Source organism: Dreissena polymorpha, chromosome 3 (assembly GCF_020536995.1).
Source record: "Dreissena polymorpha isolate Duluth1 chromosome 3, UMN_Dpol_1.0, whole genome shotgun sequence".
In the NCBI taxonomy this organism is placed as follows: Eukaryota; Metazoa; Mollusca; class Bivalvia; order Myida; family Dreissenidae; genus Dreissena; species Dreissena polymorpha.
In genome coordinates this window covers 141,877,134-141,889,125 of record NC_068357.1, presented here as the reverse complement: position 1 = coordinate 141,889,125, position 11,992 = coordinate 141,877,134, and the positions used below count along the sequence as shown (strand labels likewise).

The following is an 11,992-nucleotide window of genomic DNA, read 5'->3' as shown; positions in this document are numbered from 1 at the left end:
TCCTTTTAAGCACATTTTGGGACCTGACTTCCAATTGATTATCAGCTCTTTTCTATGTTACAAAGTTTTATGCGAAATAACTTTCGTGAATGAATTCCGCATTGGTGCGAATGTCTTAGAAAACATTTTCACTTGAAGAAATCAAGAGTTTTCTTTTTTCTTTTAATTGTTTTATTATTAATTTGTATTATTATATGTTTTATCGCGTACTTAACGCTAACATTTAGTGTGTGTAATATAAGACATTCGACGGTATTATAAACACAGTGTAATTCTTACCTGTTTATTTTAACACATATGGACATACTTATGTTTGAATATGCATCCAACGGAATACTATGCTTACTATTTCCAGATATCTAGACGCCAGTTAGATATGTTGAGAATGCCAAGATTAAAAAAGACGGCGTAACGAAGTGTGTACCGCTCTAGAATGCGATAGGTACATGAAAACCCACCAATCAAACATAAAAGATTACGTCGAAGTACCTTGCCAAACAATCACATATACGTGCAATAAAAGTGTAATGAAAAACAGAAGAGGGTAAAGCCGGTTTGATACTAGTATAAGGTTGATGTAACCAAATACTGCCATTGTTGCGATTCGGAATACATGAAGCAATTTGGAATACCTGACATCTGCTTAGAAGATGCATATCGGTGGATGTTTTTTTATGATACTTAAATATGAATTGTTTATTTAATACAATGACATTTGACGCGTTTTACCGTAACGATACTGATACATGTATGTGACTTTGATGTGACACATTTTGGACGACCTTCTTTTAAACCAGTTTTGAGTTGGTCACTATATTATAATCGCAAAAAGTGAATTTGTAGTGGATACAAAGATTTGTGCAAATGCAATACACGATATGATTTCAGTAGAAGTGATCAATATAATTTTTATACATGTATGTTTTTTCTCTTTTATACCTATGTGAATACATATTATTTATGACTGTTGTATTGAGGGAATAAGGTATTGGTTCACTTAGAAAGATTATTTCGTTTGTTCCTAACATTGCCTTTTAATCGTTAGTAATGTTAATATGTCAAATGCATAACGAATTAAATCCGACCCAAATCTTTTTTTTATCATGTATGTAAGTGCTGAATACAATTGAAAATTAATGCAGAGACATCGTAGGAAGAAATGACGTAACACAGATACTGGTTTATTTTCATAACAAAGTGAGAAACTAGCATCATGACATATACAGAATAAAACGTGTAAGTAAGTAGCACTCATAGCAATTATATGTCAGAAGTGTCTATTTAGACTTTATAAATAAAACAAAAACACTACAAACATCAGCTGGACATGTTTTGTCATGTTCGTGTTTTTTATTTGCTGTTTTAGTCCGGCTCTGTTGAAGGATTCTTTCTTGCATATTTTACATTTAAACTCATGTGGTCCATGAATGGGGCATGATATATCAATCCTCCCCTGATGTAAAATTCCTGATTACGTATACTGCAACGAAAGATGCACTTATTTTCGCCCTTTAACCTGCATCATCTGAAAAGACAGTAAAAGAATGGTTTAAAAAAGTTCATAGCAGAATAAGGTCGACACGTCATAAAATACATGGAATTAATTATAATATTACTGAAAGATTAACGTTCTATTATCTCGTACATCAGCCACCACACAACCCATCTTCTTGAAAATAGGTGAATTGATTCAATTGGTCGGCAGGTTTTTCGAACAGCATTATTATTATTCTACAGTAAGTAACGTGATTAAGAAAACACTTATATTGCACCACGTAACATGCTATAAAATTATAATATTTAAGTACACATATACACTTTATTTAAGATGGGTAGGTATATCATGTCAAGCTCTTTTACATATGAAAGAGCTGTTTGTCATTTGGAAGTCAGGTCCCAAAATGTGCTTAAAAGGAAGTCAGTTCCAAATAAGGGGGTTAAACAAATAATGTTTGCCAATAAATTAATTATCAGTGATAAAACGGCGTCGGTAAAATGAAATAATCATGATTTTATGTATATTTTACTGTTCACGTGTGTCAATACTGTGTATTATAAGAGAAAATGATATTTGTACATCCAATTTCTCGAACGTCCCGTAAGAAGACAACATATTTGTGGACGGTTTTCCTTCAATAACTTTTTTATCCCGACGTCTACGATCTTGAAACAAAAAACCGAGGGAAGCCGGAGAGCCGAAACGGCGTATTCATTTTAAAAAAAAGTATAAATACAAAGGGGCTTACCGGGTGAAAATATCCTCCTTTCCTTTAAGAAAATCCAACAAACGACGCCATCTTTGAAGTTTTGCAACAACTTTCTCACTTAAACGCGGTAAGCTCCCGTATACGCGTGCCCCCCTGGAAGAAGGCTTTGCCATTTATTTTGAATCTTGGAGTTTTCTGCAGGGTGTTTAATTTGTAGTTTGTAAAATATTTTATTTGTTTTGTTTTGTAAGTATATTTTCCGTTTTATTGTGAATTTATGTTGTCCTCATGTGCCTACTATGGCGTATTGGATAGTAATAAACGCCTATATATATATACATATATTTGAGGTCACCGTGACGTTGACCTTTGACCTAGTGACCTGAAAATCAATCGTGGTCATCTGCGAGTCATGGTCAATGTACCTATGAAGTTTCATGATCCTAGGCCTAAGCGTTCTTGAGTTATCATCCGGAAACCATCTGGTGGACGGATATACTGACATACATACGGACGGACGGACCGACATGAGCAAAACAATATACCCCCTCTTCTTCGAAGGGGGGCATAAAAATAAGTTAGGTCTAAGATTATGCAGTTGCGAACAACGCCAGTGCCTTCAGCGCTTTGATTGTAAATAAGCATATATAACACGACTGTTTTATATGAGTTCAATGTCGATTGAAGTTCACACAGATGATTAGCTTTTATTCGTTTAAACAATAGCTCATACCGTTCATTCCCGAGTTCAAGGTTTATTGACGTTAAAAGTATTTACGATACGATACCGTTTCTTGCAGGTAAATTAATTTCACGATATCATGGTCTCTATAATATAAATAGGATGATAAACAGTAAACACACTTCTCGACATGTGCGCTAAGACGCACTCGTTATAAATTTGAATGGGTTGTGTTAATTTCAAACTTGCGATAAAAAAGCTATTATCTAATTTTGACAAATGATTTGCGACTAAGATTATGCCAAAGCGAACAATTTCATTGCCTTCAGCTATGGTTTGTTATGTTAATAAGGTGGTGCCTATTGCGTTGTTTGCGTCTTTCACCAAACATAATCGTACTTTTTTGTTTTGTTTTTAAGTATTCGCTACTTGAAATATATTTACGAGGCAGTCCGCAAAACAGCACAAAATAGGCGGAGAGATATTGTTTTGGCGTTTTCCGTCCGTCCGGAGCCATATCTTGGAAGTGCATTGGCGGATTTCATTGAAACTTGGTATGAGTACATATATGGATAAAAGGATGACGCACGTCAAATGGCACTGTACACCATCTTTTTTGTTTTATTCAATATCATACATACAATGTAAACATGTATATGATCATACAACATAGTGATTGTACAAAAGCAATAAAGTTCAGACATGTTGTACAAGATATGCTAATATATATATATATATTTTAGAGAGAAAAGAAAAGAACAACAGAGGAATAGTTATGAAAAATGATGAGTTGTATAAAGTCGGAAGAAAGCATACTGGACTTGTGTGTTTTGTTGTATATTCACAATGATCTTGTCAGATTTAAAAAAAAATAATAAAAAAATAAACAAAACTATTTTTAAGAGATAAACTAACATGAGAGTGAAATGTATATAAGTGGACAAAACATTATGAGAATTTAATCCGATCCCATTTTTGTTCAAAGATTTGTAATGTGTCATTACTGAGGGCTATTTTTTTCTCAATCTGGATTTTTAGTTTAAGACTAAGGACAAAACCATTAAAATTTGGTACTTGTTTTTTTGTACTTCATGTTTAAGATAAAATATTTCATCAATATAACCATAAAATTCACAATATTATTATAGTCTATTGATTTCAATGAGTTAATTCCGAAACTTACATTTAAGAAAGATAGTTTAACGTTTAGTTGATGTTGTTCAAGAATAGATATTAATTGATTCCAAATCGGCTGAATGTGTTTGCACTCCCAAAAAAGATGTTCTATAGTTTCAATGTTTTCACTGCAGAAGTCACACAGATTTGTGTCAGATAATTTGCATTTAAAGAGATATTTATTTGTAGCTATAATTCTATGGATGTATTTATATTGAAAATTTCTCAGTGTGCTTTCAATAGTTGCTTTATATGGCATGGTAAATATGTGTTTCCAATTAAGTTCATTTTCTCCAAAAAGGGCTTGCCATTTATTTTGGATTTTGGAGTTTTCTGTAGGGTTTTTAATTTGTAGTGTGTAAAATATTTTTTTGTTTGTTTTTTCTTCCAAGTATGTTTTCTACAAATGTTGTTTGAGTACATGGTGTATTATTTGTATTGATTTCAGATTTAATATGTATGGGTATGCTTTTGATTAGTGTGTAGTACTTCAGAAAATTATTTGAAGGTATTCCGTATATGTAGCATATATTATCAAAAGAGTAGAAATCCTTAATTCTGTAGTCATATAATTGGTCGACATATTTAATGCTTCGTTCAAACCAGTCTTTATAGAAAAACGTCTTATTGTTTGAAGTTATGTCTTTATTGTTCCATAAAATTGTTTTACTGCTGGTTTGGGTTTCTAAGTTATGAGTGACATCACTCCACGCTGATAGAACATCAGACAGAAATATGTTTTCGTTTGCAATTTCATGTAAGATAGTATTGCTGATGTTACATTCAAAGAGTAAGGAGTCACCATATTTTTTTAGGATTTTCTGGTAGAATAATTTCCATTTACTCGTATTGGTATTATCTAGGTATCGTTTAACCCAGCTGCATTTGATTGCATTCAAGAAGGAGTCAATGTCCGTTAATTGGATACCTCCATTTTCTACAGATTGAATTAACTGAGTTCTTTTTATTTTATCAGGCTTACCGTCCCATATGAAATTAAATAGTGCTGATTTTATATCGTTAATAAGATCATTTGGTGGGTTTGGGAGAACTGTTAATACATATATTAATTTAGGAAGTGCAAACGTTTTCAATACTGTGTTTTTTCCGATAAGTGTAAGTTTACGATGATGCTATGATTTTAAGCAGTTTTTTTAAATTCTGTAATTTAGGTAGTATGTTTTTAAGAACTGTATCCTTTTCATTATATGTGAATGTAATTCCTAACGTTGTGGCTTCATCGGATGTCCAATAAATTTCATTTCTTTTTTATATTGAACATTACTTTGTTTTAATTTACCTACTCGTATCACAGTACATTTACTTTTGTTTAGTTTAAGACCCGATGTCATTCCGTAAAGGGTTAGCGACTCTGTTAGGTTATGGAAAGAATCGTAATTGTCATTTAAAAAATAAGTTGCATCGTCAGCAAATAGGGATTGTTTGATTTCTTCGTCAGGTTCTAGTGATAAGCCTTTTATGTGTTTATTTGATAGGATGTGATGTGATAGATACTCGATGCAAATAATAAATAGGGATGATGAGAGTGGACATCCTGGTCGAACCCCTCGTTCGATGTTAAAACTGTTTGAAAAGAAGCCATTGTTAATGATTATACTGTTAATATCGGTATAAAATAGTTTGACCCATTGAATGAGACTTTCACCAAAGTTCATATTTTCTAAGCAGGAGAACATAAATGAATGATCAAGAGAATCGAATGCCTTTTCAAAGTCTGCAAAGAATATTAGACCAGGATTATTTGAATTGTTGAAATAGTTTATGCATTCTTGGATAAGACGAACGTTTTCACCAATGTAACGTCCTTTTATGAAACCAGATTGAGACTTTGAAATGATTGATGGTAATATTTTTTTAATTGTGTTTGCTATACTTTTAGTTGCAATTTTAAAATCATTGTTTAGTAAACTAATCGGGCGCCAGTTTGATAAGGATTCTAAGTTTTTTCCAGGTTCTGGAATAAGTGATATAATACCTTGTTTTTGTAGCGTAGTTAAGTTTTCGTTGTTAAATGAATAGTTAAGTGAATTAATTAGATGTGTTTTTATATCATTCCAGAATATTTTATAAAATTCGATTGTGATGCCATCAGATCCTGGGCTTTTGTTATTTTGCATTTCTTTTAGGGCTAATCCACATTCATATTCATTAAGCAATCCGTCGCACAGTTGTTTTTCCTCCTGGTTTAAAGCGTGATGTGTATTTTTAAAAAGGGTGTTATTTTCAACATTTTTTCAAATGGCACTGTACACCATCTTTTTTTTTTATTCAATATCATACATACAATGTAAACATGTATATGATCATACAACATAGTGATTGTACAAAAGCAATAAAGTTCAGACATGTTGTACAAGATATGCTAATATATATATATATATATTTTAGAGAGAAAAGAAAAGAACAACAGAGGAATAGTTATGAAAAATGATGAGTTGTATAAAGTCGGAAGAAAGCATACTGGACTTGTGTGTTTTGTTGTATATTCACAATGATCTTGTCAGATTTAAAAAAAAATAATAAAAAAATAAACAAAACTATTTTTAAGAGATAAACTAACATGAGAGTGAAATGTATATAAGTGGACAAAACATTATGAGAATTTAATCCGATCCCATTTTTGTTCAAAGATTTGTAATGTGTCATTACTGAGGGCTATTTCTTTCTCAATCTGGATTTTTAGTTTAAGACTATGGACAAAACCATTAAAATTTGGTACTTGTTTTTTTGTACTTCATGTTTAAGATAAAATATTTCATCAATATAACCATAAAATTCACAATATTATTATAGTCTATTGATTTCAATGAGTTAATTCCGAAACTTACATTTAAGAAAGATAGTTTAACGTTTAGTTGATGTTGTTCAAGAATAGATATTAATTGATTCCAAATCGGCTGAATGTGTTTGCACTCCCAAAAAAGATGTTCTATAGTTTCAATGTTTTCACTGCAGAAGTCACACAGATTTGTGTCAGATAATTTGCATTTAAAGAGATATTTATTTGTAGCTATAATTCTATGGATGTATTTATATTGAAAATTTCTCAGTGTGCTTTCAATAGTTGCTTTATATGGCATGGTAAATTTGTGTTTCCAATTAAGTTCATTTTCTCCAAAAAGGGCTTGCAATTTATTTTGGATTTTGGAGTTTTCTGTAGGGTTTTTAATTTGTAGTGTGTAAAATATTTTTTTGTTTGTTTTTTCTTCCAAGTATGTTTTCTACAAATGTTGTTTGAGTACATGGTGTATTATTTGTATTGATTTCAGATTTAATATGTATGGGTATGCTTTTGATTAGTGTGTAGTACTTCAGAAAATTATTTGAAGGTATTCCGTATATGTAGCATATATTATCAAAAGAGTAGAAATCCTTAATTCTGTAGTCATATAATTGGTCGACATATTTAATGCTTCGTTCAAACCAGTCTTTATAGAAAAACGTCTTATTGTTTGAAGTTATGTCTTTATTGTTCCATAAAATTGTTTTACTGCTGGTTTGGGTTTCTAAGTTATGAGTGACATCACTCCACGCTGATAGAACATCAGACAGAAATATGTTTTCGTTTGCAATTTCATGTAAGATAGTATTGCTGATGTTACATTCAAAGAGTAAGGAGTCACCATATTTTTTTAGGATTTTCTGGTAGAATAATTTCCATTTACTCGTATTGGTATTATCTAGGTATCGTTTAACCCAGCTGCATTTGATTGCATTCAAGAAGGAGTCAATGTCCGTTAATTGGATACCTCCATTTTCTACAGATTGAATTAACTGAGTTCTTTTTATTTTATCAGGCTTACCGTCCCATATGAAATTAAATAGTGCTGATTTTATATCGTTAATAAGATCATTTGGTGGGTTTGGGAGAACTGTTAATACATATATTAATTTAGGAAGTGCAAACGTTTTCAATACTTTGTTTTTTCCGATAAGTGTAAGTTTACGATGATGCTATGATTTTAAGCAGTTTTTTTAAATTCTGTAATTTAGGTAGTATGTTTTTAAGAACTGTATCCTTTTCATTATATGTGAATGTAATTCCTAACGTTGTGGCTTCATCGGATGTCCAATAAATTTCATTTCTTTTTTATATTGAACATTACTTTGTTTTAATTTACCTACTCGTATCACAGTACATTTACTTTTGTTTAGTTTAAGACCCGATGTCATTCCGTAAAGGGTTAGCGACTCTGTTAGGTTATGGAAAGAATCGTAATTGTCATTTAAAAAATAAGTTGCATCGTCAGCAAATAGGGATTGTTTGATTTCTTCGTCAGGTTCTAGTGATAAGCCTTTTATGTGTTTATTTGATAGGATGTGATGTGATAGATACTCGATGCAAATAATAAATAGGGATGATGAGAGTGGACATCCTGGTCGAACCCCTCGTTCGATGTTAAAACTGTTTGAAAAGAAGCCATTGTTAATGATTATACTGTTAATATCGGTATAAAATAGTTTGACCCATTGAATGAGACTTTCACCAAAGTTCATATTTTCTAAGCAGGAGAACATAAATGAATGATCAAGAAAATCGAATGCCTTTTCAAAGTCTGCAAAGAATATTAGACCAGGATTATTTGAATTGTTGAAATAGTTTATGCATTCTTGGATAAGACGAACGTTTTCACCAATGTAACGTCCTTTTATGAAACCAGATTGAGACTTTGAAATGATTGATGGTAATATTTTTTTAATTGTGTTTGCTATACTTTTAGTTGCAATTTTAAAATCATTGTTTAGTAAACTAATCGGGCGCCAGTTTGATAAGGATTCTAAGTTTTTTCCAGGTTTTGGAATAAGTGATATAATACCTTGTTTTTGTAGCGTAGTTAAGTTTTCGTTGTTAAATGAATAGTTAAGTGAATTAATTAGATGTGTTTTTATATCATTCAAGAATATTTTATAAAATTCGATTGTGATGCCATCAGATCCTGGGCTTTTGTTATTTTGCATTTCTTTTAGGGCTAATCCACATTCATATTCATTAAGCAATCCGTCGCACAGTTGTTTTTCCTCCTGGTTTAAAGCGTGATGTGTATTTTTAAAAAGGGTGTTATTTTCAACATTTTTTCGTTTATAGAGGGTTTCGAAAAATAAACGTTGTCCTTCTAGTATTTGAGTTCTGTTTGTAATATCTTCGCCATTGACTACTAATTTGTGTACAGTTTTTTGTTCACTTCTACGTTTTTCAATGTTTGCGAAATATTTTGTATTTTTTTCATTGTGTTCAACATGCTGTGCACGCGCTCTTAGTATTATTCCATTGAGATGTGTATGATAGATTCCATCTAATATTTGTTTTTTTAAAGTTATTTCATTTTCAATGTCGGTGGTATCTTTTGTGTTTGTTTGATGCAATTGTTTTTCAAGTGTTTCAATGGTTTTGATGGTTTCAGTTTCAAGTTTGTGTGTTTCTTTTTGTTTAAATGATGTTTATCTAATTGTTGTGTTACGTATATTTCCTTTAATTACTTCCCATAAAGTGTTTGGGTTTGCATCTTTATTATTTTGAACTGTATTTAATATTTCCTGTTTTATTTGTGTTTGATATTGTGTATCTAATAAGATGCTGGTGTTAATTTTAAAGTATCCTGGGCCTCTTTCAGGTTGTATATTGTGCAGTTTAAGTTCAACTTGAGAGTGGTCAGTCATAAATCCTGGTTTTATGTTACATGTGTCAATAATGTTGCATAGAGATTCAGATATCAAAAAATAGTCTAATCTACAAAATATTGTTGGTTTTGTGTTTGAGTGCCAGGTGAATTTGCTTTCGTTTGGGTATACTGTACGCCAGATATCTATCATATTGTAGTTTTCAATTATGTTATTTAAAATGTTTCTATTTTTAGTATGAGTATAAAGGTTTCCATTCTTTTTATCTATTAATGGGTTCAGGACAGTATTGAAATCACCACCGATGATACTATTTTTATCTTGGTTATTAATTATAAAGGATTGTAATGTTTCGTAAAATGTGGAATCGTCTATGTTAGGGCCGTAGACGTTGATTAATGTTATTTGTGTTTCGTGTATTTTGATATCTATACTTGCTTGTCTGCCAATTATTATTTCCTTAAAGTTATCGACTGTGACCCCTATATTATTTTTTATCAGAAAGGCAATGCCTTGTTTGTTAGTATGTTCTCCACTGAGATAGATTTCTCCGTCCCATTCATCTTTTAAGGTTTGTGCTAAAGTAGGTGTTAAATGACATTCTTGTAAAAGGCATATACTATATTTTTTTCGTCTAACCATTTGGAGATTTTTATTCGTTTGTCTTTATTGTTTAATCCTTTAACATTTAAAGTACATAATTTAATCATTTAAGTAGGTGGAGGGTGATGTGAATGCTAATTTGTATGTGCTTGTCCAGTAAGTTTCTATTTTAAAATATGTCCAGTTGGTTTCTCTTATAGTACATAAGATGTCCATACATACACACAAAAATAGAAAACAAAAATTAGGAATACAAAAAGAAGAATATTCCATAGACTTGAAGAAGTAAAGAGAGATAATCACAAAAGTAAGAAGAAAACACAATAAAAGACTTGTCCCTAGTAGAGACATAGAAAAAAAAGAATAAAATAAAACATATGAACACACAAAAATAAGCAAATGTGCTTATGCAAGGTAAATTGCCCTAAATATAAGACATAAATTATCGGTATCTAATGTTCTCAAAGCGGAAGTTAAAAAAAAGTGGGTATGAGTAATAATAAGAATTTCACTGGAGTATGTATTTTATAAGTTTAAGTAATTAAGTTACTCTAAGTATAAGACGTTATTTTTTGGTATGTAAGATTAAAAAAAAAATAAGTGTGTTTTAGGTTTATGTATATTCATATTAAATGTCACACTGTAATATGTTAATTATAAGCTTTAACAAAAAAGCATACTTAAGGATTTAAACATAAATTGTTTATACGTATTTGTACTATATCCATTACATAAGAGTTAAAAAAAAACACACAATACTAGTATATTAGGTGGTAAGCCGGGTTCCGATTACCAAATATTGATAAACACAATATCAATGTCAATGTTGTATACATACAAAAGGTAATATGGTTATTCTGTGGTATACATAAATTGTATATACGTATCTGTACTGTATCCATTACAGAAGAGTTAAAAAATACAATACAAGTACATTTGGTGGTAAGCATGGTTCTATTAACAAATATTGATAAACACAATATCAATGTTAATGTTGTATACATAAAGATGTAATATGTTTATTCTATGCTTTAGCTATATAGCATATATAAGGAATTATTCATAAATTGAATATACATATTTATGCTTTTTTCATTACAGAGAAGTAAAAAAAAATTACAAGTACATTTAGTGATAAGCCGGGTTCTGATAAACAAGTATTTATGAAAACCTTACCACTGTTAGTTTTGTGAAAGTAAAAGTTTAAACATGAACACAATACAAATACAGTTGGTGATATACAGGAGTATGTTTAACAAGTGTTGGTCAAAAGAAAAATAATATCAATGTAAGTGTTGTAAACAACAGACACGTTAAACAATTAAGCAATACAATTACATTTTATGGTATTTCAGATACTGTTTTACAAGTATTAGTTCACTTCAATATTATTGTACACTGTGTAGATATCATATGCTGTGAGCATAAAATGATTTGTTTAAAAAGTGCTTAGTTTTAACAAAACGTAAAATATTACTACCATTATTTTATAGATCAATAATTTCACGCTTTTATGGTAAACATTGATCCTAAAAATAGCTTCTTAGTCAAAATCAGCTCTTTGTTAACATCAGAAGTAAAAAAGTAACACAGATAAAATGAATGCTTATGTATGCCAAAAGACTAGCGACAAAAAGGCATGTATGAAATCATTACTAATCTATACATCAAACAACAACATGTA

General features: G+C 30.7%; 2 protein-coding genes across 2 annotated transcripts in view; one reads left to right on the top strand and one right to left on the bottom strand.

The window, feature by feature from the left end:
- The window catches only part of LOC127871734 (interferon alpha-inducible protein 27-like protein 2B), a 106,918-nt gene that overhangs the window by 67,141 nt on the left and 27,785 nt on the right, over nt 1–11,992 (bottom strand). The window lies entirely within an intron of this gene.
- LOC127871729 (uncharacterized) overlaps nt 1–11,992 on the top strand; it is a 75,310-nt gene that overhangs the window by 51,573 nt on the left and 11,745 nt on the right. The window lies entirely within an intron of this gene.